Below are 25,859 nucleotides of genomic sequence, written 5' to 3' on the forward strand. Positions count from 1 at the left end.
ACATTGAGAAGCTGTTCCTGAGAGGGTGGGGTGGGAGTCAACCAGCACATTGGGATAACTCTCTTAGCTGCTAATAAAATGTATGAGGCTAGTTTGTTCGAGTTTTTCCCCAAACCTGGAGGCCAAGGAGGAGATGTAGCGGCTCCAACGGGAAAGGAGATTCAAATAGGCTGCCCTCTGTCCCCTATCCTTTTTGTACTCACGCTGGAACCATTCCTTCGAAAATTGAGACTTAACCCTGACATCCAAGGAATTCACCCAACAAAGAATATAAATACGCTGCCTTCACTGACGAATTACTACTATTTCTTGTACAACCACTGACCACTTTACCAGTACTACTAATAGAATTCAAACACTTCCGTACTACTCTCCAACCTCAAAATTAATCTCTCTAAATCTTTTGCCTTCAACATATCCTTACCACAGCACTTAGTAGACCAATGTAAAGAGAATTTCCCTTTTCAGTGGAAACATGAATCAATTACATACTTAGGCATACAACTCCCCTCCAAACTCCCAGACTTATATAGGAAAAACCACATACCTCTCCTAAACAAACTATCCTTTGATCTCAAAATCTGGAACAAACCATTGTTTGTGGTTGTTTGAGCGGCAATCCTAAAGATGAACCCTGCCGAGACTCATACATTCTGCAGACAATTCCTATACTAGTTCCACTATCCTTTTTTAAAACCTACAAAAATATTTTCTCCAGATTTCTCTGGGGGGGATTGCAAACCCAGAATTAGCCTTAAGCAACTTACCTGATAAAAGCGACTTGGAAGCATTGGTCTCCCAGACCTTCTTAACTATTATACAGCTACCCACCTTACCAGAATAGTAGACTGGAATGTGCACTCACACCACAAAGATTGGGTCCCACTGGAAGCTTCCTTCACAACCTTACCTCTAGCTTCTCTACCATGGATGACCTCACACCACATCCCATTAGAGATCCGTCTTCACCCATTAATAGGTCCTACCTTACACTGCTTCTGCAAGACGTGTACCCACACCAACATATCTTTCATCTCAGGTCCACTGACCCCAGTAAAACTAAACCCAGACTTCTCTCCAGGAATACACAGCCACTATCTTACTGACAATTGGCCACAAGACCACATCAGAACCCACCAATTCTTTCACCAGGGAAAACTCCTAACTGCCACCCAACACTCCACCCGACTGGAAAAGCCATCTATCCCCCGGACACATTTACTGCTCATTCGCTACCCAAAGTCCCTGGACAAAGACTCGCAATGTTGGAGACAACTTACCCCCTTCAGAAGATTATGCACCCAGAAAACACCCCAACCTCATCTGATATCCTCCACACACAACCTTCTTTTTGCAGACATACATGCCAATGAGAAGCTTAGCCTGCAAAAATGGGAAAAAGACCTCTCCATCTCACTCTCGGCAGAAAACTGGGAACAAACATTCCTGAACATCCATAAAGGGTCAACAAATGTAACTACACGGGAAAATGGATATACAATCCAATCTAGATGGTACCGCACACCAGCCCTTCTAAATTAATTCACTCCTGCTATACCAAAAATCTGTTGGAGATGCCATCAAGATAAAGGCACTCTACTACACATTTGGTGGTCCTGCGCCCCCTTACAAACCTTTTGGAAAGAAGTACGCTGCATCACATCCCAGGTCACCTCCTATGATCTAGAACTCGCCCCAGCCCAATTCCTACTCCACCGCTCACCCTTACCACACAAATCCTATCACAAATCCCTAGCAATGTACATGATTAATGCAGCAAAACAATGCATTCCTCTGTACTGTAGCTCGACACAAACACCCACACTCAAAGAATGGTTTAATAGAATCCGTAAAGTTGCTGAAATGGAAGAATTGATCCACATCGCACGCGGCACCCCAACAAAATTTAGCAAAAAGTGGGCATGTTGGTCGCATTTTGAGACAACATCTGAATACTTAAACATCTACAATCCACCCACCTAAAGAACTAACCAAGATTATATGGAGCTCTACCAGCCACTAACTGTAATCTACATCCTCCATGACCCAATCCTCTTTCTGACATCCCTTCCCCTTTAAAGACCTCCACCCTCCAAAACGCACTCAAACTCCAACTGGAACCCCCCAATTCATCTAGAAACTGAGGAGGGAAGTCAGAGATGGCCCTTCCCCCGCGTCCCCCAGTTAATCCTCCTCCTTCTCTCTTCCCTTCCCCTCCCACCCCACCCAATCCCACCCCTCCTTTCTCCTTTTTCATACCTTCCCCCACCCCTCACCCCCTTATATACTTAGTTCAAATACCCACATAATCTTTCTTCCTATCCACTGCGCATACACAACTATCACCCACTGCAGCAGTCATACACGAAACTAACACATAGTAAACCCCCTTCAATTATTGTCCATACTTCCACCCAAAAGGAATTGTATTATAACCACATACTGTACCCGATGAATCTATTCTTTCTAATCTAACACCAGCAAACCTTGGCAACAGCCAATTTTATTTTGGACACCCCCCTAAGATAATGCTGGATGACGAAGTTTAGCATATACGGAAACATAGGGTGAGCTCAAATCCCTCTCCACGCACAAATTTAAGTCGGAGTAATAGAATCTTCTCTATAACGGTTTACTGTGGCTTTACATACTTTCATTGTATAACTTTTGTTCAAGATTTCTGTAAATGCTTTTTACCTTTAAATAAAGGAAATTTGTTTGAAAAAAAATAAGGCCTTTCGGACCTGGGATGAAGGGTTGGAATAAAGGGTGTGTAGAGCAGATATAAAAGGGCCTTGGAATCCAAATTTGGTTAGGGTGGCGAATCTGCCAAATGCTTTCTGTGCGTCTCAGATGACTATTATGGTAGGTCTGCATACTCTATTTAACATGTCTATGAGGTCTATGGTGCATCTAGTATTGTCTCCCGCGTTTCTGGTGGGGATGAAACCCACTTGGTCCTTGTCGATCAATTTTGTCAGGATAAATGATTGGCCAGATTTTTCGCAAAGATTTTGTAGTCAGTATTTAAAAGAGCTATCAGTCTATAATTGTCTGGAAGGGATGGGTGTTTGCCCGGCTTGGGTATGACCGAGATGTGGGAATGTAGAAAGGTGTGATGGAGGAGTTTGCCTTGTAAGGGGGAGTTATATAGAGACAGTAAATGGGGAATTAAGGTCGAAGAGAACGTCTTATAGTAAGAATAAGGAAGGTCCAGGGGATTTGCGGGAGGGTAGGAGTTTGATAGTGTTGGTCAGTTCATCTTCAGTAATGGGGGCATTTATCATTAATAGGTCCGTCTTGCCCAGCTTAGCTGGATACCATCCAAGAAGGTCTCGAACGACCCTTGATCAAATGGGGGATGGAGGGCGGGGGTTAAGCAATTATATAGTTTATTATTATTGCTCCAGACATGCTGTGGGGTTTATTGGAGAACTCATAGAATCTATGTTTTGCCCATAGAAGGGATTTAGCTATACCGGACATGTCCAAAGATTTTATCTGATTTCTCAATGAGTCACTGTCCTCAGTGGGGCCACCGTGGGAGAAAGCACCAGAGCACAGTCAGCAGTTAGCAGTTTAGTTAGTAAACTCACAGAAATACATTGCCCTCTGAAAAAAGCCTTATGAGCCTCCCAAAGGGTGGACAGACTGGAAAGAGAACCTGTTTCAGGGTAGTTCAGTAAAGATTCATTGAGTCTCCAATGGCATGTCTTGGGATAAGCAGTGGAGAGGGAAAGATCTAGGGTTAGGGGGGCATGGTCTGACCAGATGATAGGGCCTAGATCAACAGATACGGTGTTAGGCAGAAGGGGGGCAGTTAAGAAATAGTCTAACCTGGAGAACATTTTGTGGGGGAGGAGTAGAACTAAAACTGTTTGCTGGTGTGATGTCTTATCCTCCAGGTGTCAAAGAGGTGATGAGCCCATATCAATTGACGGAAGGAGGATGCTAGTGATTGTATTGGGAGAGGTAGCTTAGTTTGGAATAAAGTTCTCCTATCTCTCATAGGAGAAAGGATAGCATTGAAATCACCCCCCACAACCGTAAAGGAAGAGAAGCGTTTCAACTAGGATGGGCCGAACACCCCCCGGTTAGGTTCGCATCCAGAGCATGCGAACATACCGAAAGTTTGCGCGAACATTCGAACACCGTTAAAGTCTATGGGACTCGAACGTAAAAAATCAAAAGTGTGAATTTTAAAGGCTAATATGCAAGTTATTGTCCTAAAAAGCGTCCCCTGCCCCAGGGGATATGTATCAATGGAAAAGAAAGTTTTAAAAACGTATGTTTTTTCAGGGGGCAGTGGTTTTAATGATGCTTAAAGTGAAAAAATAAAAGTAAAATATTCCTTTAAATATCGTACCTGGGGGGTGTCAATAGTATGCCTGTAAAGTGGCGCGTGTTTCCCGTGCTTAGAACAGTCCCTGCACAAAATGACATTTCTAAAGTAATAAAAGTAATTTAAAACTGCTTGAGGCTTTAATGTAATGTCAGGTCCCGGCAATATGGATGAAAATCAGTGAGAGAAACGGCATGGGTACCCCCCCAGCCCTTTACCAGGCCCTTTGGGTCTTGTATGGATATTAAGGGGAACCCCGCACCCAAATTAAAAAAATAAAAGGCGTTGGACCCCCAGGCCCTATATACTCTGAACAGCAGTATACAGGCGGTGAAAACAAGACAGGGACTGTAGGTTTGTTCTTATGTAGAATCTGTTTGTAATTTGGAACAGGTACATTTTGTAAGTGTAGCTCCACCAACATCACCCCTGTAACATTTGTTTTGCTGTCTGTGCCCCCATTCAGAAGATTTCACCTCACTTTCTGTATGACAATTGGATTTTGTAAATTTGGGGATTTTAGGGAAACAAGGATTGGTGATAAAGCATCAGTGGAGGAGACACCTTTTTCCTATATTAACACTTACAGGAGAGAATTTCCCTTCCTAGGGGTAGATTTCCTCTGACTTCCTGTTGTCTCCCTCCGTTTGTAAGTAGGAGTTGTTTGTAAGTCGGATGTTTGAAAGTAGGGGCCTGCCCTATATACTCTGCAGAAATTTGGGCCTTAGGTGTTGGTAGTACCAGAACACTGTAAGCCCTTGCAGTTACTCTTGGTGGGCACTGGAACGGGCCTTGCTGTGAAATATTATATCAAGAATTGTAATTAAATTCCCCTGTTGCACAGGGTCAGAAAAATTGGGCGTTTGGTGGTGGTGTGGTGGTGTTGCCACAACACTGTAAGCCCTCACAGTTACACTTCATGGGCGCAGGAACGGGGCCTGCTGTGAAATATTAAATCAAAACACTGCCACAACACTGCCACCCCTCGCAGATACTCTTTTTGAGTGCACGAACGGGCCCTGCTGCAAAATATTACAGCAAAAATTGTAATTACACACCCCTGTTAAACAGGGGCAGAAAAATTGGGCCTTAGCCACTGGTGGTAGTGCCCAGAACCAAAAATGTTCTTAGAAGCTATCAACATGAACATTGAGGAATAGGATAGTCACTCAGCATGGATGCAGGACAGGCCAGTAGCTCAATTGCATACTGTGCAAGCTCTGGCCAGTGATCCATCCTTAAGACCCAGTAACCCAGCGGATTCTCTGTTGGAAAGGTCTCCAAGTCTCTTACCCCTAGGTATTCCTGCACCATGTACAACAGACGCTGGTGATGGTTGCTGGAACCGATCAGCCACCTCCTGCCAGTCAAGTCCATGGGTTTCTGGGGCCTGAAAATGATCCCTTGAAGATTGCTGCTGATGTTGAGTGCCAGTCTCCACCTCCATGCTGACACAATCCTCCTCCTCTTCCTGTGTGATAGGCAGGCCTGCAGGAATACTGTCTGGAATAAAGGGGGCCTTGAGAGGTAAGGAAGTCCTCCTTTTCCTCCCTCTGTTCTACCTCAAGTGCCCTGTCCATTATTCCACGCAGCGTGTGCTCCAACAGGTAGACAAGAGGGACAGTATCACTGATGCATGCACTGTCACTACTCACCATCCTCGTGGCCTCCTCAAATGGTGACAGGACAGTGCATGCATCTTTGATCATGAGCCACTGGGGTGACAAAAAAAAGCCAAGCTCCCCTGACCCTGTCCTGGTGCCATACTCGCACAGGTAGTCATTGATGGCCCTCTGCTGCGTGTGCAGCTGCTGCAGCATTGCCAATGTTAAGTTCCACCTGGTGGGCATGTCACAGACGAGGCAGTTCTTGGGCAGGTTGCATTCCTTTTGGAGGTCAGCCAGTCGAGCACTGGCATTATATGACTGGCGGATAAGGCCCACTGACTTTCCTGGCCTGCCTCAGGAGATCCCGTAAGCCTGCACAAGAACCGATGCACCACCAAATTAAGGACGTGAGCCAAACAGGGAACATGAGTGAAATGTCCCTGTCGGAAGGCGGAGATGAGGTTGGTGCCATTGTTGCAAACCACCATTCCTGGCTGAAGCTGGCATGGTGTTAACCACCTCTGAGCCTGCCCCTGCAGAGCTGCCAGAATCTCTGCCCCAGTGTGGCTCCTGTCCCCTAAGCAGACCAACTCAAGCATCGCATGGCATCTTTTTGCCTGAGTGCTTGCATAGCCCCTAGAATGCCTACGGAGCACTGCTGGTTCCGAGGAAAAATCTGCACAGGAAGAGGCCTTAGAGGAAGAAGAAGAGGAGGGATGGAGGAGAGAGGTGTGGCAGAATCACCACTAACAGCATTATGGAGGAACAAGCTCTAACAATACTGCACCCTGTCCTGCATCCTTCCCAGCTGCCAGCAGGGTTACCCAATGCGCCGTGAAAGAAAGGTAACGTCCATGCCTGCTGGACCATGAGTCAGCGGTAATATGCACCTTACCGCTAACCGCCCTGTCCAATGAGGCCAAGACATTGCCTTCCACATGTCGGTAGAGAGCCGGAATGGCCTTCCGAGAAAAAAAATTGGCGTGTGGGTACCTGCCACTGAGGTACCGCACATTCCACAAATTCTTGAAAGGGGGCAGAGTCTACCAGCTGAAAAAGCAGCAGTTGGAGTGCTAGCAATTTAGCCAAACTAGCATTCAGCCTCTGAGAATGTGCATGGCTGGGACCAAATTTCTTTCACCAGTTTAGCAACTGGGGTAGGGAAATTTACCTGCTACAACTGGATGTTGGTGTAGGGCTAGCAGATTGCCCGCAAGTGCTTGGGACACCTAATTGTACACCTTCATTCCTCTCAATGAAGGTCTCTGAGAGGACTGAAGTTATAGTGGGGTTGGAGATCTCAGCTGATGAGGAGAAAGGAGAGGTCTGCCTTGTTCTTTGGTGTGGGTCTTTTAAGTACTGTTGCCAACGGACTGCATGGGAGCTTGACATATGTTTGGTCAAGAATGTGGTGCCCAAGTGGCTGCTGTTTTGGCCACGCTTGATATGCTTCAGACATATGTTGCAAACAGCAATGGTGCGATTTGCTGCACACGTCTCAAAAAAGGCCCACACCAAAGAACTTTTGGAAAAAACGCACGGAGTCATCAGCGCCCTGCGCATGCAGAGCTCTGCGGTGTGATGCAGTCAGTTGCCTGCCCTTAAGCTGGTCCCTGGAGGGCATCCTCCCTCGTTGGAGATGTGCCTCTTCCTCCTCCTCCCTTCTACCTGGCACACACGTAGAGTCAGTGACCTCATCATCCCCTCCCTCCTCACCACTGGAGCAAACCTGGCAGTATGCTGCAGCTGGGGGAACATGACTGCTAGGGAAGGAGTGACTGATGACATTGAGCCGATGGAAGAGGCCGCTTTGGCAGCTGCATTGGCAGACAAAGTACCCTGAGCCTGGGTGACAGAGGATGAGGAGGATGATTGGTCATCCACTCTACCAACTCTTCTGCATGTTGTGGCTCAACACGGCCAGCTGCCGAAAAAAAGGACAAGCGTGACCCATGGCCACATGCTGAGGATGCACCGTCTCCATGACCAGCACTGTTGGCTGTAGACATAGAGCCTGCTTGCCCTCTTTTAGAGGCCTGTGAGCATCTGCCTCTCCTTGGTGGCCTTCCAGACATACTGTACAATTAGATTAGCAAAACAACACCTGAAGTTTACTAAAAACAGTACACCAGGAATGGCCTACAGTCAGGAATAGGCTTGGCTAGACTATATATATATATATATATATATATATATATATATATATATATATATATATTATATGAACTGCAGCTCACTGAGTCATCTGACTTTGAACACGCACTCCGGGAGTGGCCTACTGTTAGGTATAGGCTTACCTGGACTACAATGCAGTGGATATATATTTTATGAACTGCAACTCACTGAGTCACCTGCCTGAAAGTGTATTTGAACACGCAATCTAGGAATGGCCTACAGTCAGGTATAGGCTTGGCTAGACTATATATACAAGTCTGTATATATATATATATATATATATATATATATATATATATATATATATGAAATACACTGCAGCTAACTGAATCAACTGCCTGAAGTAGATTAGAAATAGTACAGCATGAACAGTCTGCAGTGAGATCTAGCTAAATTTGGATCAACTGTCTGCCTGAAGTAGATTAGAAATAGTACAGCAGGAACGATCTGCAGTGAGATCTAGCTAAACTGGATAAACTGCCTGCCTGAAGTAGATTAGAAATAGTACAGCAGGAACGGTCTGCAGTGAGATCTAGCTAAACTGTATCAACTGCCTGCCTGAAGTAGATTAGAAACAGTACAGCATGAATAGTCTGCAGTGAGATCTAGCTAAATTGGATCAACTGCCTGCCTGAAGTAGATTAGAAATAGTACAGCAGGAACGATCTGCAGTGAGATCTAGCTAAACTGGATAAACTGCCTGCCTGAAGTAGATTAGAAATAGTACAGCAGGAACGGTCTGCAGTGAGATCTAGCTAAACTGTATCAACTGCCTGCCTGAAGTAGATTAGAAACAGTACAGCATGAATAGTCTGCAGTGAGATCTAGCTAAATTGGATCAACTGCCTGCCTGAAGTAGATTAGAAATAGTACAGCAGGAACGATCTGCAGTGAGATCTAGCTAAACTGGATAAACTGCCTGCCTGAAGTAGATTAGAAATAGTACAGCAGGAACGGTCTGCAGTGAGATCTAGCTAACTGAATAAACTGCCTGCTCAAAGTAAATGAAATGACACACTCTCTCGCTCTCTATCTATCTCTCTATAACACCAGCAACACTCTACACAGGGCCGATGTGCAGGCGGCCTTATATAGTGTGGGGCGTGTACTTAACCCCCTGAGCCTTAATTGGCCAAAGGCACCCTGTTTGCTTATGGCACTGTGATTGGCCAAAGCATGCGGGTCATAGTGCATGCTTGGCCAATCATCAGCCAGCAAACCCCTGCGATGACGCAGTGCATTATGGGCTGTGACGCGCCGCTCACGGCTCACGGCCCATAATGTTTGATCTTCGGCGAACGATCAAACAGCCGATGTTCGAGTCGAACTCATGTTCATGTTGAGGTAGTGTCTCAGTGCCAAATTCGTATGTACAACATAGAAAAATAAATGTTGCCCATGGGACTTTTAAAGATTCACACCTCAGACAGTAGATGTAAAAATATGTAAAATGTATTATCATACATTTAAAAACATGTGTACCACAATAATAAAAAAGACATAAATGATGAACATGAATGGTACTGCATTGAGTTCATATAAAAATGAAATATGCAGGGCCTGAAGGCACCATACAGATACCCCAATCGATCTAGAGTTGCTGTGTAGTGTGACTGATCTCTACGTGTTTTGGGAGGTAATTCTCGCTTGCTCAGGAGAGGCGCAGGTAGGTATCTGGAAATAAAAATGGATCAATAATCAATAATAATCATTTATTATTATCATTCATTGATCCATTTTTATGTGACTCTTTAAAAGTCCCGTGGGCAAAATGTTTTTTTTTCTGTGTTGTATTCAATTGTTGTCTGGAAAAGATGCGTGAAGTCAATCTCTGTACAAATATAAATTCCAAACCAATACTTCAGTTACAAAAATAGCGCTATATGAGATTAGTCTATTTTGAGCACAAGATACCTGATAATATCTGGATTTCTTTAGAGCCCTAATGCCCAATCTGCAGCTCAAGGGCCACATGCAGCCCTTTGGTATATGATGTTTGACCCTCGGACCTCAGCAGTCCGTAGTGAGAACATTGATTAAGGTAATAATATTTATTGCTACTAGCCTCATGTAACATGTTCTTAGTTTCATATTTTTTTTCTGCAGCCATCCCAGCCAAAAATATAGCATGTTCACATTCTCTGACCTTCATTTCCTTTATTATGTGTGCGATTTCTGACAGTGCTCTCAAATATTACAAATATTGAACAATATGCGTGGCCCTTTGATTATGTCAGGGGCCGCATTTGAGGCCCCCTTTAGCTCTAAAGTTAACAAACACTGCTTTAAAGTACTGTTACCATTTTTAGGTAATCGTTCCAAAGAATAAACTTTTCTGTTCTAACAGAAAATGATTAGCAGTTTACATTGCAGAAGCCAATAATTTGCACTGCCATGCATATGTGCTACCAAGGGACATGCTGAAGGGAGAAGAGAGCAGAGACAGAGAAACAAGTTTGCTGACTCTCCTTTCACTGTCCAATCACGGGCTGGGGTCTGGAACAATATTTATTTGTATTACCTAACTGCAGTAGATAAAAGTTAGGTTTACTTTAGGCTCATATACATATATAGATATATATCTATAGATATATCTATAGATATATATCTATAAATATATATCTATATCTATAGCTATATAGATATATCTATCTAGATAGATAGATATCTCTATCTATCTATCTATCTATCTATCTATCTATCTATCTATCTATCTATCTATCTATCTATCTATCTATCTATCTATCTATCTATCTATCTATCTATCTATCTATCTATCTATCTATCTATCTATCTATCTATCTATCTATCTATCTATCTATCTATCCATCAAGAGATATAGATATATATGTTTTGTAGTATTGGGGTGATAGATTTAGGGCATGGCAGTCCACTTTTAATAAACAGTATGAAAAAAGTTTACACAGACATCAGGTGCCCATGCAGGGGTTCTTCAACATTAACACATAAACTCAAGAAAATGCTAGCCCACCTGGCTGTGCCTCCACAGCACCACTGCTATAAATACTAGTCCCTCCGACCAATGACTCTTCAGGCTCACTTAGCCTTGTAGATTGCTGCACCTTACTCCTCAGGTCCAGACTCTGACCTCTCAATTGGACCATCTGACCCCTGTCGGAGACTTCCTGTCTCCTGACTAGAGCAGCTCTGACCCCTGAGGGAGGCCTCTTGTCTCCAATGCGGGAGCTCTGAGCTATCCTCAAGTCTTCATTATAAGGGCTGTGTCTGGAGCCCCCGGCTCCAGACCTTGATCCGGGAGCTACAACACTCCGCCCAGAACTGACAATCAGGAGTCCCAGTGGCAGGGCCTTGCACTGTCACAATATACTATATACAGTCATGTCCATAAAGTTTGTGACATCAACACAATTCTAATCTTTTTTGGCTCTATAAACCACCACAATGGATTTGAAATTAAACGAACAAGATGAGCTTTAACTGCAGACTTTCAGCTTTAGGGTATTTACATCCAAATCAGGTGAATGGTGTAGGAATTACAACAGTTTGTATATGTGCCTCCCACTTTTTAAGGGACCAAAAGTAATGGGACAGATTAACTCATCCATCAAACTTTCACTTTTTAATACTTGGTTGCAAATCCTTTTCAGTCAATTACAGCCTGAAGTCTGGAATGCATAGACATCACCAGATGCTGGGTTTCATCCCTGGTGATGCTCTGCCAGGCCTTTACTGCAACTGTCTTCAGTTCCTGCTTGTTCTTGGGGCATTTTCCCTTCAGTTTTGTCTTCAGCAAGTGAAATGCATGCTCAGTCGGATTCAGGTCAGGTGATTGACTTGGCCATTGCATAACATTCCACTTCTTTCCCTTAAAAAACTCTTTGGTTGCTTTCGCAGTATGCTTCGGGTCATTGTCCATCTGCACTGTGAAGTGCCAAATAATGAGTTCTGAGGCATTTTGCTGAATATGAGCAGATAATATTGCCCAAAACACTTCAGAATTCATCCTGCTGCTTTTGTCAGCAGTCACATCATCAATAAATACAAGAGAGCCAGTTCCATTGGCAGCCATGCATGCCCACACCATGACACTACCACCACCATGCTTCATTGATGAGGTGGTATGCTTTGGATCATGAGCAGTTCCTTTCCTTCTCCATACTCTTCTCTTCCCATCATTCTGGTACAAGTTGATCTTGGTCTCATCTGTCCATAGGATGTTGTTCCAGGACTGTGAAGTCTTTTTTAGATGTTGTTTGGCAAACTCTAATCTGGCCTTCCTATTTTTGAGGCTCGCCAATGGTTTACTTCTTGTGATGAACCCTCTGAATTCACTCTGGTGACTCTTGTTGACTTTGACACACATATACCTACCTCCTGGAGAGTGTTGTTGATCTGGCCAACTGTTGTGAAGGGTCTTTTCTTCACCAGGGAAAGAATTCTTCGGTCATCCACCACAGTTGTTTTCTGTGGTCTTCCGGGTCTTTTGATGTTGCTGAGCTCACCGGTGCATTCTTTCTTTTAAAGGATGTTCCAAACAATTGATTTGGCCACACCTAATGTTTTTGCTATCTCTCTGATGGGTTTGTTTTGTTTTTTCAGCCTAATGATGGCTTGCGTCACTGATAGTGACAGCTCTTTAGATCTCATATTGAGAGTTGACAGAAAGATAGATAGATAGATAGATAGATAGATAGATAGATAGATAGATAGATAGATAGATAGATAGATAGATAGATAGATAGATACTTTACATAAATATTGGATGTACAAACTATTATTCTTTTTTTTTTTTAAATAGATAAGTAACAGCAACAGTTTCAAGCATACCATGCTCCTTTTCAATCTGGTTACAAATGATTATAGCAGTTCCAGCATTATGTTTTTTTTTTTTTTTGTAACCCACTTTACAAAGAGAATGATATGTCCTAAAGAGTTTCTGGCACTTTTATTTTCTGCAAATCAAATAAAAAATAGAAATTTTCTGTTAAGCGGAAAAAGTAAATGGACTTATGGACAATATTGACAGTATCTACAGAAACACTAAATAATAAATAATAACGAGGCAACAAGAAAACACTCCAAATTCTGCAAAATCTTGGGTCTTTTAGAAATATGTATACTATATGCATGGCTTCAGGCAAACCTTCCCATTGCTGTCAGTGGGGATTTTTGCTGAATGTCACTGCACAGCAGAATTGAAAGCATAGAATATGTTCCTTTAGAGAAAATGCTATATTTAGCATGAATTTTAAATACGTCAGTTCATTCAGTTAATTTACAACCCAGTACAACATACTAAAAGTAAGCAATAAATGGAAGTAAGGTAACTTTTTCCAGCCTGTACAACTGAATAAAATTTGAAGTGAAAGGGTTAACAAGGATACTGTCATCTGAACCAATTTAAGTAGGGTACATCTTATATTAAATAGAGCCTCTAATTTGAACTAGTTTAAATGTCAACTGCCAAAGATTATTCATACTCCCACAAGACTGAATTTTGATTTAAGTCTATGCATAATGGACAAGATCAGTTCAGAAAAATGTGCAAAGGCTAAAAATCTCAAATCACTGCAGTGTGTTTTAATGTAAGAAGTATGAAGACTGGGAATTTGTGATTCATTATTAAATATGAATGCACAGACTTATCAAGCAATAAAAATATTTTCTGAATCAAAAAAGTGTTCAGTATGCCTTAGATTTAACAAAAATAATATGAGAATAGATCTTATAGAAAAATTGAAGAGATTAGCATAAGGTCCATCTCATGAAACCTGATTATTTAATTCCCTCTTATAAATCAGTGATTATGGGTACATTTACAATATGCCTTTACTCCTCTATTAGATGAGGCAGCCCGTTACCTAGCCAGTGGAAGAAGCACTGAGCCTTGCTGTGTGTGAAGGGCTGATGAAAACCATGCACAGAAGAGATAAAAAGAGGTGTTCATAAGGCACCAGGATTTTACAGTTCTGCACTAATATGATTCAAGCAAAATCCTTATTCCTAAAGTACAACCCACTGAGGTGATTTAAATCTTTGGTATAGAACAAATTTAAAGCTGCACTCCAGGCACAAAAAAATGCATTTGAATATATTCATGTATAGCCATATTAGATATAAATGTATTTTCTGTGAGCCAAATGCCTTCAGAAACTCAGATATTACCAGTAGTAGTAGTAGAAGCGACATCATGGCTTTGCTATGCAGAGAGCATAACTCTATGGGGAAAACCCAGCAGTTTCACCTACAGCTGGTTGCCTGAAAAAAACTACAGGGGGTGGGGGGGGGTGCAGATACAAGACTAGTCAGTCTGTACGTTAAAAGAGAGCAGCAGTGACTAGTCTTTTTCTACAGGAAAGCCATGTAATGCACAAGACATGTGTAGGAGTTGTTTTATGCTGGACTACTGCACAGATCTAAAAATAAGTAAGAATATGTATGACTCTTGTACTTAGATAACATCTGGGGAATCAACTAAGCTTCCTAAGTCATTATAATGCTGTTGGAAACTGTCAGGAGTGGTGTGCGCCACATTAAAGTGGTTGTTGCACCCAGTCATGAAATTTGAACTAAGCACATATCTGTAGTGTTTACATGTCTCTCTCCAAAGCTCTGTGTGTCTTTTCTCTCTGGTGCTTCGTTCCTCTGTTATCAGCATGAGTCACTTCTGAGAAGTTTTCTGATACATGAGATAACATGTTGAGGAAAGAGAGGAGTGGAGTTATTTAGGGACTTTTAGGAAGCCAGAACCTGGTAAGGTATGTATTTCCATCCCTATGGGACTTTAAATTAAAACATGACCCGGTAGGGTCATGTATTTCCATCCCTATTAAGTCAAAAGGAAGAGAACAAAGGAAGTGGGACTTTAATTGAAGCACCTGGTAGCAAAAGGATAGTTGGTAGAACAAAAGGAATTTTATTGATATAATAATGTAAATATACATAAATTGTTGATATCAGGTACAAAATGACACAATAGTAGCAATGACCATAATGATAACAAGGATGTCTCAAAATATAACCGCTAGAATGGGAGGTAAAAAAATAAGCATAGTAGAAAGCAGTAGAATAATTAAATGGTAGTAATAGCTCGACACAGACCATAATAAAATTCCATAGTTCAACCCAAACCAAGTTAGATAAAATCATCATTGCGAGGTAATGCCTGCAGGACCTATGGCCTCACTGGACCTGTGGAGGTAGATATTGTATAGTAGCTTGAAATGGGTATAGATAGGTAAGGACATGGCATTGTATAGCTCTACGTGTTTCGTGGCTGATATGCCACTCATCAGGAGCATGCGCGTGGTAATCTAAAATAGAAGAATATATATGAGATGCTCAGTTGTAGTTGTGGACCTAGGAGGGAGTAGGGTGACACCCCCAATAGCACAAAGGTGCATACTTACTAGTTGGGGTTCACTGGCTGATGATGCGGTGGTGAGCATAAGCATCCGGGATTGCCTTCAATCGGGGGGCCGTGGTGGGCTGCCCAACGGGGACAACACAAACAAGAGGCCAACGGAGTGGACAAGGGACCACGAGGATCACTGCTGGTGAGACTGAAAATAAACAAAGTGAAGGGGTGCCATGAATTACTGGAAGTGGAAAAATGGGAGGGTGAGACAAACAAACCCATGCTGGTGAGGAGGGTGATGGTGGGTGGCTGAAGGTGAAAGTGTAAGAGAGTGAGACTTAATAGGGATGGAAATACATGACCCTACCAGGTCATGTTTTCATTTAAAGTCCCACAGGGATGGAAATACATACCTTACCAGGTTTTGGCTTCCTAAAAGTCGCTAAATAACCCCACTCCTCTCTTTCCTCAACATAATCAGTGATGGAAGCACGTGGCTATGCTCCATTGGTTGATATTTACTTTTACTATATTTCCTGCATTTAATGACCTTATGTTTAGCCTCAACTGTTTTTATATTTTTTGTTTTTCCTTTATCAGTATTATTATTTTTTAATTATTTGATCGTTATGTCAATCCATATTATTCACAACTATTTAAGAGTGCTGGCACTGGTGTTGCGGTGTGGTTGCCACAGTGTCTAGCATCCTTTCCTCCTCCGTGGGCCGTGACGCGCACTGCAGGCCTCCGCCCATCCCCTACCTTTTATTTGCCTGGGGGCGGATGCACCAGCACTGCGCATCAACATCACGTGTCCCACGCAGCATGCGCGATGCCTTCGGCGCCATTGTGTGCTTGCTATGGGTTTCCACACTTGTGGGCTACAGATGAGTACCTAGGTGCCGTTCGGCCGGAGGGCGTTCTTCCGGCTAATGGCGCCCCCCTCCCCCGAGCCTACTCTACATTGCGTGACGATGGTGGGCAGTGCCGCGGTGACACACATATACAGGTGGCTCTCCGGGCAGCTTCAGCACTCGAGGTTTTCTGCACACTTCACTTCACACAGCCTGCCAGTCCTCCTTTTCTCATTTGGCTCTCTGCCTACACAGGTATGATTGTCATCTTGCACTCTTTCTCAATGGCTTTCTTGGTCTTCACTCCTACCACTTCACTCTAATTACCTGGCAGCCTTTGACTGCCAGCCTTCAACTCATCATCACTCTCCTCACCAGCAAGGGTTTCTTTATCTCACTCTCCCACACTTTCACCTTCAGCCACCCACCATCACCCTCCTCACCAGTATAGGTTTCTTTGTCTCACCCTTCCATTTTTCCACTTCCAGTCACTCATGGCACTCCTTCACTTTGTTTATTTTCACTCTCACCAGCAGTGATCCCCGTGGTCCCTTGTCCGCTCCGTTGGCCTCTTGTTTGTGTTGTCCCCATTGGGCAGCCCACCACGGCCCCCCGGTTGAAGGCAATCCCGGATGCTTATGGCGTCTCACCACTGCATCATCAGCCAGTGAACCCCAACTAGTAAGTATGCACCTTTGTGCTATTGGGGGTGTCACCCTACCCCCGCCTAGGTCCACAACTACTACTGATCATCTCATATATATTCTTCTATTTTAGATTACCACGCTCCTGATGAGTGGTGTATCAGCCACAAAATGCGTAGAGATATACGATGCTGTGTCCTTACCTATCTATACCCATTTCAAGCTACTATACAATATCTACCTCCACAGGTCCAATGAGACCATAGGTCCTGCAGGCATTACCTTGCAATGATAAAAAGGAAAACTAAATAAGAGTAGCGCTAATATGAGAAGTGAAATAACCACATAATAGGTACAATGAAGGCCATTACATCATCAGGTTGGCGAACAATAATGAAAAACAAAAGAAAGAAAAAAAACATCAAAGGTAAACAAATTATAGTCCTCTGTAAGTATGTGACTTCATACAAAGTGAAGGAATTAAAGTCCTCTAGTGTGTGACTTATCAATGTGCACGTGACTTCTGGAATGAGAAGAACACCACCACCGACAATAAAGAAGCTTACCGGAATGTTTGAACCCATTGAAATGTACGTTCAATTGGGTCAAACAAGCTTGTATGGTAAACAGCTGGTAGGGTTCTGAAGAAGTTGAGAGAAGATCCCGGGATGATCGATGAAACAGTGTGTCCCTCAGGGGTGATGCCCAGAATGCATAGTGGTTACAATGGATAGAAGGAACAAAAGAGGTCACATAGTGTAATTCCGTATAAAAATGTATGCAAAATTTAATAAAAAGAAAGAAATACACTCACATGGAAGTGGATAAAACAGCGCTGTATAAGTAAAATGGCAGCAGTGGGGTCCTATCCGACGCGTTTTTTCTCCTTGGACATCGTCTGGGGGGTCCCCCACTGCAGCCAGCAAGGTTTATATAGACAGTATGACTACCACATTAAGAGTCAACTCCCCAATGTGTCTGGCATGTAAACAATGTTACTTCCGGTAACGCCTCACTATAGGGCCTATGATAGACAGAAGTGCCTGTTACTGGAATGGACATTACATCCACATATCGGTCATATTTGGTCATTGAGTGTCGAGTATTCCATGTCCATATTATGCTGTGCAAACACGATAGTGAAATAAAGAAAAATGTAAATGAAATGGCAAAAGTGCACCGAAGGAAGTGATGTGACGTCTCCAACTTCCGTCTGGAGCTTGCGTTCCAAAGGGCCGTGGAGCACAAGTGTATACGCCAGGAGGAAATGACGTAATCCCTACAAACTCCATGGGAGGTGTGTCAAGAGGGCTGTACTGCGCCGATGCGAAGTGGCATCACACGTCAAGCCGGCGTTTCAAAAGGTCTGTACTGCACCGATGCGAGGTAGCATCATACGTCTAGTTGGCAACAGCCGTAAGGCCGTAATGACGTTTATGCGGCACAATGACATGTGAAATTAGTGTAAACAAACAAAGAAAGCAATGTTCTAAAAAGGAAGCTTGAGACAGGGAACGAACATGCCCTCGAAAAAATGTGGGAAAAAAATTAAGGGAAAAAAATTATATACAGAGTGGATGGATGGCTAGAGATCGGTGTATAAATAATAAGGGGTGGATGAATGACTAGAGATCGGTGTGTGAATAATAAAAATCTGATAGGTTGGGGGCGCATGCGCGCAGCTTTACATGGCAGACGCCTCTCTGTGAAGCTCCGCACTCCCCGCCGTATACTCGGGACTATTACGCTCCACTGAACCGGCATTTCAGCTCCCGTTCTCCAGGGATCACTTCTCTACACGCCAGTGCCTCCTCCGGTATGGTGTTAACGGGTCATCGTGGCAAGACGAAGCCAAAACCCATTAAAGAAGTGCTGGCCCACGCTTCCTCCAAGATGGCGGCGAAGGCCCGAGCCCTAGCTGAACAAACGGTGTCCTCTCCTGCACGCTCAGACATGCTTGACAGCGAGGAAGAGTCTGACATGCAATCTAATCCAGGAGGTTCCCCTTCTATTCCACAGGCAGGTATGTCACAATCTGCTTTTATAAGGCTAATGGAATCAATGCTCCACAAGGCCCTAAAGACAACATCAGACCAGATCACTAAAAGTCTGACATGAGAAATTCGTGAGATAGGCCAACGCACAGCAGATCTAGAAACTAGGGTCGATGATATGGAGCTAACCTTACAAGAACAAGCCCAGGAGCAAGTTGCCCTCCGTGAAGAAAACTCTATGCTTTTCTCACATCTTGAAGACGCTGAAAATCGTTCTCGCAGGTCCAACTTGCAGTAACTTACAATCAGTTACCACAACGTTATTTCAGGAGCTGGCGCCCTCTATACCTATTGAGCGCCTTGAGTTCAACAGAATCCACTTACGGGCGCTTACCCGTCGCCACACTGATGGGCCGCCACGGGATATCATTGTCAAGCTGCATTTTTTCCGCACGAAGGAACAACTACTAACAGCAGCACGTAACAAGAACTCCCTTCAGTTCCAGAGCCATGATTACCAATTGTTCTCTGATTTAGCACCCCTCACCATTGCTAAACGTCGTGCTATGAAACCGCAGCTGCAGATATTGCAACAACATCAGCTTAAGTACACATGGCGGTTCCCATTTGCCCTGCAGTTTTCTTTCCAAGGACAGCAACATACCTGCACCACCCCGGACTCTCTGCAACATCTGCTGGAGTCTCTTCACCTGTCGCCCCAGACACACCAGTCGGAAACATCGCTTCCACGCACGCCAGCTAGATCTGCCTCCCAGCCATACACCACGACCCCAAAGAGGAATAATTCTGATCCATCGTCTATCCGGAAAGGAACCCCAGCATGATCATCTGGAAACTACCACCCTAGCCCGAAATCTCAAGCCCTTCGCTGACAATCAGGAAGATGTTTTCCTTTTTTTATCTCCCCTTCTTTTTTTTTTTCCAGCGTACAGGTTCTCAGTTGCATCCGCAGTGACTGACCTCACATCGCAGCCAGAGGACTTATCTGCGACCGGGACCTGCTGGATGACAATTGTCAGATTGTGTGTTAACTCTACGTCCTGAATGTCTTTCCTACAGGGCTCCCAGGCCCCCTAGGGCCTGCTCAGGTTCAGTTGTTTTATTGTTTTATTGTTTTACTTTAATGCTGTTTTGCTACTTACCTTAATAATGTACTCGTAAGCTATATGCGCTTAAGTACGCTTAATCTGGCCCACACTTAGTGAGCCAGATTAACCTCATTACTCTGCCATTCCCACTCTGGCACTATAGTAATATAGTAATCACATTCCCTCTATACTTAGCCTAGTATAATGCTCATATGGGATGCAATTTACTAGATCATTTTCTATATCCCTCTCCCCTAATTTCCCCTACTCTCCTCCTCCCTTCCTCCTCTCCCCTCTCCCTTCCTTTTGCCCCTCCCCTTGCCCTTTTCCCCTCCCCCTATCCTTTTTCCCCATGTCCTCCTTCCCTTACTCCCTTCCCTCCTTCCCCCTCCCCCCCTCCCCATACCCCTGTTCCCTCTTAACCCCCCCACGTTTACAAATTTTTAATTTATGGGAATGGCACCAGAGAAACATTAGTATATGCAGCTTTCAGTTATTTACATGCAATATTCCGTATGTTTTTACCCTCCTTTTTTGGTTGAGACCCTAATGTTATCTGCAGTATTGAAGGTCTCGATCCTAAACTGATTCTAATATTCCCGTTTGTGGCGGGGAGCAGTCATTGCTCTCCCCCTCTATGATGCACCCACTCTCTGACTGGTTTTCTGGTTGCAGGGTTGGTGCACTGTCTGGTCGGGCATTACTGATCTATTGCCTCCCCATTAGAAGGAAATCTCAGTGGCGTGCCCTACACCTCATGTACTCCCTTCTCTTCTCCTCTCTCTCTCTCTCTCTTCTCCTCCTCTCTACTTCTACTTTTTCTCTCCCCTATTGTCGGTCGGCTCGCATGGGCCCTGTGCCCCATGATATTAGCTCTCCATGCACCCATCCATGGCTCCGCTTAATATACTTACCTTAAATGTTAAGGGACTTAACTCTCCACACAAGCGGGTGAAAGCCTTTCATACGTTTGCATCTCTAAAAGCCAGAGTAGTGGCTCTCCAGGAACACTGGATACCAATAGGGACCGCAACTATATGTGTTATAATGAGATGCTAACACTGGCAGATACTAAAGGGAGTGGCTAAAATGGTTAGGAGTCATAACACACAGCCAGTGTCTGGGTATCTCGATGGAGTGAGTGAAAGTACTATAAGGCGCAAATTCACATAGTGATGAAAAAAGGGATTGATCAACCTACAGACATATCCATCATTGACAATAAAAGTGTGTAATTGACCATATAATGATATAAAGTGTATAATGTAATATAATGTAATATCGAGAGTGTTCCATATATATACATATATATATATAAAAGTAACCAAAAATAGTATCTGAGAAATAAATTGTATATATATAAAGAATATAAAGAATATATATATATATATATATATATATATATATACTACATACACACACATGATCATGGGAATGAATCAAAGATTAAAAGTTTAAGATAAAAATGAATTAAAAAATTACAAATTAATAATTGATTATCAATAATTAATGATTAAAAACAAGCAATCAATTATTTAATGATAGAATTGTAAAGTTCAGATGTGAGAAAAGCGGATTATGATCACCAAACATGATGTAAGTATATTGTGTTGTGCACTTGTGGAAGCGCTTAATTTGGGGGATGTGTATGTGTGAGTGTATTCGCCCTGACTCACAGCACAATAGCTCCTGAGGATCACGGCTGATCTCTGTTTTATAAACGGACACCTAAATGAGCATAGCCGGCAGGGTTAACATCTTTTCTCCTTCGTTCTTTGAGCTGACCATAGCGGTGGGGATGGGAAGACAGGTCAGAGCATGCAGCTTCAGCTCTCTTATTCTCTGTTCTGTGTTTGTTATAGAATAGTGAATTGATTGCTTGTACCCATTTTGTTAATTAGGGGCATCATCTGCTCTGCTTTTTGTTTTTTGTTTTTAGTTTACAAGAGTGGTGAAAGAGTTATGCTTGCACCTCTCTTTCTTAAAGTATATGTGAACTCTCACCTTGTAAAACAATCCTGTCAGTTTAAAATAGAAATGAAAGGCAAAACATTTGTGTATGCTGTATATAGAAAAACTTTATAAAATGTTTTTTTTTCCCTTTGTTGGAAGTGATCACATACCCTCTGTTCTCAGCTGCATAAGTAGCTCAGGGAGGATAATCAGCAGTACATTGATCTTCCCAGTGCATGGCTGCTTGGCTTGGGTGGGGGGCATGTCAGCACAAGTCTAATAATTGTAGCATTACAGCACAGACAGAAAACTGTGCCTAGTGTGGTCAGATGCCTAGTGTGGTCAGATTGTGATTGGAAAGCAGAGTGACTGGAAGGAACACCAGGTATTTCACACAAAGGAAGTAATACAAAAAAAGAACAGGATACTTTTTCATATAAATACATAGTACAGCAGGCACATATCAGGGATATACAAATGTGAGGGTAGCATATTCTTTAATTTTCCCATGTTGGCCACATATTTGCCATACATGTGATACAAATATTTATATCTTTTAGATCACTTCCTGTTTTTAGATGGTCATGCTTTAGAGCAGGTTTATTCACGTTAAGAGTTTCCAATCTGCCCCTAGAAGCACATAATTCTCTTTTCTACAATGCAGCAAAACTGACCACCCCTAAATTCAGGTAAAGACCCAGCGTGAATGGCATCATTACAAAAAATCACTATATGCATTTAGAAATGCCCTCCTAAAAAGAAGCGCTCCAGATGTTGCTTAAAAAGCAATATTCATTGGTATTTTTTTTTTACATTCTGATATCTGTCTCACAAACCCAACAACTAAACAAGTAAGTAAATGTTGATATATGAGTCATAGCTTCTTTCTGGGGTGATGAAGGAAGGGAGATATGTGATTTATAATATCCCTGCATCATTTTTTAAACTGATACAGATAATGCACTTACTGTATGCACAGCTCCATCTAGTGGCAGAAAAGGAAATACATGTCTCGAGAGAGAAAAACACCAGGTTCTATACATTTGTAATGACTCGGAGCCTGCACAAAATAAAAGGAGGGGAGGCCACACAATTTTGCTTCATGTTTGAATCTTTTCAAATCTATTTAAACAGTGTGGTTCCTATTTATTTTTTAACCATTTTAGACCCCTTGTCTTTGCTGTACCATGCTTACATAACAAAAAGCGCAGGCTAATACAATCTTCATTGAATAGCTGAAATGTAAAAATACAGGGGATACAGTTCTGTAGTTATTATCGCATTCTAATCACACATAGGAAGAGTGCTGTCACTAGACCTTAATTCCTGGGACACATACCTGCAACCACTAAATATTTTCTAATCTTTAGATTAGTACATTCAGTACAACATGATACCTCAGAAAACTGAACGAGGACTAAAGGAAAAGTGCTGAAGATGAGGGTGGGTGCAGCAGAATACTGAGAAAGTGCGGGAAAATGTGTGTAATACAGCAGTTTCGCAACTGAGTGGTGAGAGGGGGGTACGGCATTGAGGGGTGAGAATGTAGGTGGGTGTGCAGAAATTTTATAGACAGAGTGGAGTGGAATGGTGAGAGTGGTAGGAGTGGCAAATTGTTAGGAATAGGGGTCTGAGAGGAGAGGGGGGCAGATAATAATTGTGAAAGCAGCGGTAGATAGGTGGCCATGTGGTAGAGTGGTGATGGGAGGGGCAAGTTTGGCAGAGGAGTCAGTGGGGGGCAGCAGAAACGTGTGGTCATGAGTTTATTTTGGTGCAAGAGTGAATTTTTTTTCCTGTACTCCCAAAAGGCCTCTAGTAATATGACAGCAAGATCCCATGCATGCATGATAGAGTCTGGTCTGTAATGCCACTATTGCGCATGTGTAGGATATGGCTGATATATTTCTGAAGGCCCAAAGTGGCAGCAGGATCCTACTACAGTATAGTGCCGGCTGCCTTTTAAGAGGAAAACGGCATCCGGCGTTCCCAATATGTACATCATAGTGGGTATGTGTGGACAGATACTGACTTGAACTGCGCAGACATGGACATATGGAATATGGGAAATAAGAGGCTTTGCAGGGAGCAGACACATAGCAGTACATGGGAGGATTATAGGGGCACCACTCAGTAGATCCCACACTCCCAGAAGTGACAGATTCCTATTAACTTTGAAAGGGTTGTAATTAAAAATGGTTAGCTAATTAACCACTTCAGCCCTGGGAAACTTGGCTGCTCAATGACCAGGCCATTATTTGTGATACAGCACTGCATCACTTTAACTGACAATTGCGCAGTCGTGCAACGCTGTACGCAAACAAAATTGATGTCCTTTTTTCCCCCACAAATAGAGCTTTTTTTTGGTGGTATTTGATCATCTCTGTGCTTTTAATTTTTTGCGCTATAAACAAAAAAGAGTGTCAATTTTGAAAAAAACACAATATTTTGTACTTTTTGCTGTAATAAATAGCCCCATTTTTTTTTTTAAAAGCAATTTTTTTCCTCAGTTTAGGCCGATATGTATTCTTCTACATATTTTTGGTAATAAAAATCGCAAAAAGGGTATATTGGTTGGTTTGCATTATAGGGTCTACAAAATAGGGGATAGATTTATGGCATTTTTATTATTATTTTTTTTTACTAGTAATGGCAGCAATCTGCGATTTTTATTGAGACTGCAACATTATGGCAGACACATCAGACACTTTTGACACATTTTTGGGTTGTTTGACAATTATACAGTGATCAGTGCTATAAAAATGCACTGATTACTGTATAAATGTCACTGGAAGGGAAGGGGTTAACACTAGGGGGCGATCAAGGGGTTAACTGTGTTCCCTATGTGTGTGTTCTGACTGTGGGGGATGGGACTGACTATAGAAGATGAGAAATCGTGGTTCCCAGCTCGTAGGAACTCACGATCTCTCTCTATCTCCTCACAGAACTAGGATGTGTGTGTTTACACACACATGTCCCTGTTCTGCCTCCCGTGCCTGCGATCGTGAGTGGCTGGCGGTCATCATGACCACTGGTCATGAGCATTGGCACCCCCGCTGTGCAGTAGGCTCGCGCGCCTGCTATCCTGATTAAAGGCACCTATGTATAGCTACAACGGTTCGCGGGATCGTGCCGACCTGCCACAGTATAAAGACGGCGGCTCATCGGCAAGTGGTTAAAGTGACTTTGCTACCTTAATTGGGACTTTACTCTCTCAATCAGCATTGACTATTTTTAATCCTTATGCTGCTAGCATTAGTTAATAGATATAGCAGTTATATTATATTTACTTGTTTTAATTTTTTTTTTTTTTTACATTTCTTCAGTTACTTCCTGGATTCCGGACCAAGCTAAATTATGTCATACATTCCAGGAGTCTTCAGGAGGAGGAGGGGTCTTCTCTGCTAAACACACCCTACTGCCGACATGCCAGAGCTAATGGCAGATGGACTCCAGGAAGTAAATGCTATATGAATCAACTGCCATTACTCAATATTGCCATAGTCAGAAATGCTAGCAAGTGTTTTTTAAAGTGATTTCTTAGCACGATAAAGCATAGAGACATGGATAATTGGGGGACTTTGCTTTGAATATTAAAAATGAATTAAAGAGTGTTTTTGGTTTGTGGTGCTCAGATGCAGCGTAGTTTCATTTTAATCAAAAATGCTAAAGCAAAAGTCACCCGTAATGAAGAGGGTAAATACCTCTCCCACTTCTGGCATTAATGAGCACCTTCCCTCCACACACACACACACGCACCAAAAGTCTCTATTGAAATGGATGCTTTCTGGAGTGTCCTTTTTCAGTGTCCTTTAGCAGACCTCAGTATAACAACATGACATTGG

General features: G+C 42.9%; 1 protein-coding gene across 2 annotated transcripts in view; it reads right to left on the reverse strand.

Moving 5' to 3' along the window:
* The window catches only part of LOC141111122 (bifunctional heparan sulfate N-deacetylase/N-sulfotransferase 4-like), a 761,202-nt gene that overhangs the window by 704,384 nt on the left and 30,959 nt on the right, over window positions 1-25,859 (reverse strand). The gene's annotated exons all lie outside the window — the stretch shown is intronic.

The sequence above is a fragment of the Aquarana catesbeiana genome, linkage group LG01, assembly GCF_042186555.1.
Source record: "Aquarana catesbeiana isolate 2022-GZ linkage group LG01, ASM4218655v1, whole genome shotgun sequence".
Classification (NCBI taxonomy): domain Eukaryota; kingdom Metazoa; phylum Chordata; class Amphibia; order Anura; family Ranidae; genus Aquarana; species Aquarana catesbeiana.